Source organism: Quercus suber, unplaced genomic scaffold (genome assembly GCF_002906115.3).
Source record: "Quercus suber isolate HL8 unplaced genomic scaffold, Cork oak 2.0 scaffold_419, whole genome shotgun sequence".
NCBI classification, from domain to species: domain Eukaryota; kingdom Viridiplantae; phylum Streptophyta; class Magnoliopsida; order Fagales; family Fagaceae; genus Quercus; species Quercus suber.
Genome location: NW_027069870.1, coordinates 264390 through 268978, shown reverse-complemented (window position 1 = coordinate 268978; position 4589 = coordinate 264390). Strand labels below are relative to the sequence as shown.

General features: G+C 33.9%; 2 long non-coding RNA genes across 2 annotated transcripts; both read left to right on the top strand.

Annotated features, from left to right (window-relative positions):
* The first annotated feature begins 1169 nt into the window (after nucleotides 1–1169).
* Nucleotides 1170–1602, top strand: LOC136062483 (uncharacterized). The gene is made up of 3 exons (XR_010624210.1): nucleotides 1170–1277; nucleotides 1369–1433; nucleotides 1531–1602. It is a non-coding gene; the product is annotated as an uncharacterized LOC136062483 (long non-coding RNA).
* A 95-nt stretch (nucleotides 1603–1697) lies between these two features.
* LOC112036649 (uncharacterized) lies at nucleotides 1698–4360 on the top strand. Its single transcript, XR_002885702.2, has 2 exons — nucleotides 1698–1984; nucleotides 3573–4360. It is a non-coding gene; the product is annotated as an uncharacterized LOC112036649 (long non-coding RNA).
* The last annotated feature ends 229 nt before the right edge of the window (nucleotides 4361–4589 follow it).

The following is a 4589-nucleotide window of genomic DNA, read 5'->3' as shown; positions in this document are numbered from 1 at the left end:
ATCTGGAAGGTTAAGGCACCTCGGCGTGTCTCTTTCTTTGTGTGGATGACTTGGAGGAAATGGAATCTCAAATTGCAATAGCACTTTGTCAGTTGGAAATGATATTCCCTCCATTTTTTGATGTAATGATACATTTACCTGTTCACCTAGCTAGTGAGGCTATGATTGCTAGACCTGTCCAATAAAGGTGGATGTACCCGATAGAAAGATACTTGCAAACACTAAAGAACTATGTTCGTAAACCTGCATATCCAGAGGGTTCTATTGCAGAAGGGTATTTGATAGATGAATGCTTGCCATTTTGCTCAAGATACATGGGTATTTAAAACTCTTGCCCCCTGTTGACTATTGAATTAGATCATATAAATAATGATTAAGTAAATCTGACTTTTAGATGAGAGTTTACGTGAATAGGAGTTTCTCTTTTCATGTTAAAATTCTTTTTGGTGAATGGTGTTTCTTTAATCAGCATGTTTTATTTAGATATATGAACTCTATTGTGCCTTTTTTGTTCTTTTTGAAGTTGTGGGTATCTTGAATTTGATATTGTGGAAAGGTGTGTAGATATATTTGCTGGAAAATTAACAAACTTTTGGTATCATTTTCTCTTTTTCAGAAACTTAAGGGCGCCCATAATGGCTAAAATACAATAATTGACATATTGGCAATTTGTATGCGGTCCCTAATCTGTTAATTTTTAGGTTTGAGTTTAGAGATCAAAGAAAGTGTAATTATAGCAATATACAACTTTTGCTATACATCAATATCATAGCATATCATCTCAACAATTGTGAATTTTTGTGTGTGTATATATATATATATATATTTTGCATGATTGTGGTTTTTTTTTTTTTTTAAAATAAAATAAAATCTTATTTTGAGGGTTAAGAGACGCCTTAAATAACCTTATTTATCAAGGGTTGTAAATATAAATCTTTTAAACCTTGGTAAAAGGATATTTTAAGGGTCTCTTGACCCTTAAAATAAAGTTAGAGCACTTGTTTTGAGGGCCACAAAGGCCTTCAAAATTTTCTATTCGACGGTATATGTTTCGAAAGTTATCAAGGGTCAATTGGACTCTTAAAATAATTTTTTTCAAGGTTTTTTAATACTTTTTTTAAGGGTTTTGACCCTTGAAAAAAGTCAGATTTGTTGTAGTGGTAGTTGCCAAAGTCTAGCGCAATTAAGGTTATTGATTTTGGCAGCACAGCTTATGAGCATCAAGACCACAACTATATTGTCTCTACTAGACACTACCGTGCCCAAGGTTATTCTTGGTATACTAATGTTTTGACTGCTCTTTTGCCAGTTCTTCCTGTTCCATATCTTGTTGAAATTTATGGGTATAAGCTTTATATGTCTTTCCAGGACTTGGATGGAGTTATCCATGTGACATATGGAGTATTGGTTGTATCTTGGTAGAACTGTGCTCTGTATGCCTAACATCTCAGATCTATGTTGAATTGTAAGCTAGATGGCTGTACTGTGCAAGTGTTACAAATGCTGATAAAGAAATGCAATTGATTGCAGGGAGAAGCTTTATTTTAGACACATGAGAACTTAGAGCACCTAGCCATGATGGAAAGGGTTCTAGGCCCATTAGTGCATTCCCATTGAAGGACTTCCATTGATTATATTAGCATTTTTATGTTTATAGAAAACAGTAGTTCATCTATGTAGGATTCATATCCCGTGCAATACCCAGGGTATTGCGTGGTGTGCAATAGTTTCAATCCCAGCCGTTTATTTAATCCAATACATAGAAAATTGACACCTAATAAGGATAGGTCAGCAATCCACGTGACACCCCTTTCTTTGCTCTTTTCTCTCTGCCTTTCAGTTACCCAAAAGAAAAAAAAAACTCTCTCTTTCTTCAGATCTTTCTCTATCCAAAATTCAAAAACTCTCTCACACCATTGCTCAATATCCATGGCTACAGCAAGCAGCCACTGCGTCCCACACCTCCACTACGAGCGGAGTTCCGGTACGTTCCTGTCTCTCTCCTCAGCCGCTAGAGGTGCTATCGTAAGTGCCACCACCACTGGTGGCTGCTGGGTCCTCCTCTCTTTCTCTTTTATTTTTCTTTTTGTTTCTCTTTTTATTTGCCTTTTAGAAGTGACTAAATCCCTTAGAGTTTTGTTTAGTGACTGGGTTTCCTTTTGAGTATAAAGCTTGATGATCTGCTTTGGGTTTGAAAAATTGGGGCTTTTGGGTACAGTCGAATGTGTATTGATTAAGTATTTGCCTATAGTTGTTGTGTGGTGTTGTCTTTGACATCAGTCCAAAAATTATGTTGCTTGGTCATGAACTCATTATTTATGCTAAAAATCATTATGCAATTTCTCTTTTTTTTTTTCCTAATTTTTTTTTTAGTTATCTGTTCCTTTTCTAAATTTGGATTGACTATGCAGATGGATATTTTGCTGGTGGATAACATATTTTGTTTCTTGTTTTTAAAGATATAAACTGTGGCTCTTTTGGTTTCTTGTGGAAAATATTTGCATTTTTGGTTGCTTGAATTGTTACCAATCATGCCTAACAAGTTTAGCCCAAATTTTTAAGTTTATATGTTAAGGCCTTCCAAAATATTCTGGTGATGACATTTTGGTTCAAAAGAATGTTTGAAATTTTGGTGATGCTATTTTTTCTTTTAATAAAAAATTGTCAAATATTTCTAGTTGAACTTTAATTCTTCTTGGGCATTTCTATGTTATAGAGATATGGTATTCATTTATTAACTTTAATTCTACTTGGGCATTTCTATGTTATACAATTATGGTACTAATTTAGACAATAAAGCAGAAACTGCAGTTGGATTTAGGCACAATTGAGCTTATGAACAAGAGTTTGTTTATGCACTTTTTTATTTTCCATTTATTGTCGTAAAAGGTTATATGGAGTAATAACTAATAACTATGGCTCTTGTTTTCTTATTAACAAGATAAAATATTAGCCTCGGTTGCAATGAAGTTCAATGTATCTTGCCAGAAAAATGTTTTGAAGCGTTTCATGAAGCATTGAAGCCATGTATCTTGCTGTTAATAGGCTAATTTTCAGTATCAATGAAACATTGAATATATTCTTTAGTTTTGACACTTAGTTTTCATGTTCATTTACAAAAACTTTTACATGGATTTAGAGTACAAACCAAGAAGAATGTAATAAAATATAGTTATTCTTTTATTGATATTGGTTTGAGAATGTAATTGATTGTGTGCATTTTATTTCTAATTTCTTGTAATGCTTCAAGTTGAACAATTTTGATGATGCCTGCACAGTCACAAATTGATGGAAGAGTTTGATCCAAAAATAAAAAAAGCTTTAAGGATGAAAAAAGAACATTTTAAAGTTTAGGGACAAAAACAAAACAAACTTTTGGTAAAGTTTAGGGACCAAAATAGCTTTCCCTTTTATTTATTATACCTTCTGTAGAATTCTTCCTTGAGATGTAATGAGATTACTCAATGCATTGAAACGTAGGTAACTTAGCTTTGCTGTGTTCTCCTATATAGGTTATTGGATGGTAGAATTTATACAATTATCTTGTGTGATAATGTATACACTCGTTACAGGGATTATCTTTTCAAAGCTTTATATGAATGGTTTACATGCTGCTTGAAAGGTGAAGATGACATGGACTGAGTTCGTGAGTGAAGTACTAGTAGTTGGATATTCAATTTCTATGAGATGTTGATTAAGGGTATAACTTTTATTGGCAAATGTATTTGGCATGTAGTATTCCTTCTAAGGTAGTGTATTTTGGACCAAAAGTAGCTTAAGGGAGGGTTATTTGCATTGTATTTTTTTTTTCAAGAGTAGTCATCTGTCACTTGGTGTTTGGTGTGCAAGAAAGGCAGGGATGAACTGGATAATAGGAAATCACATTGCTCAATTGCTAGATCTTCCTGTTAAATTGTAATCCTGGTGCCATCCTGTGGAAGGGAATTGATGAGTCAGCAGCAGTGATCAAGTTGGCTTGGGAGCTAGTTTGTGTTCCTAATGGGGAAGGTGGTCTGGGATTGAAGAGTATGTGTGAGGCGAATAAGGCTACCATACTGAATTACAATTGGAATTTGTTTGCCAAAATTGGATCTATGTTGGTAGCAACCTAAAAACATGCACATTCATGGAACCTAAAAATTACGTTCACAAATTCTACAAGGATGCAAGTTGAAGCTGAAGTGTAATGAATAAGATTATGCCAAAGCAAAATACTTCCATTCAAAACAATTTTTGAATCATACAAGTGGCTACTAAAGGTAAGTGTCGAAGTTTCTACATATATCCAAAACATGTATTTTTCTACAAGATTTCACCAGAATGGTAGAACTTGTATAAAGAACTTATACAAGAGTGAGAACATGTGGTCTACACTAACATAAAACAATCTAAAATTTAGCACTAATCCCCCTTCACCGCCAACAACTGCCTTTTCTTGCTCTTGGTGGTAGAACAATTAGCTCATAAGGATTGCCATTATATAACCATTAATTAACGGAAGTCAGGAGTTTCTTATTTATATGTTCAAAGCTTTCAGAATCTAGAGTTAGGTGTGAGTGAGTTTTCCAACTATTCCCAACTGATCAGAT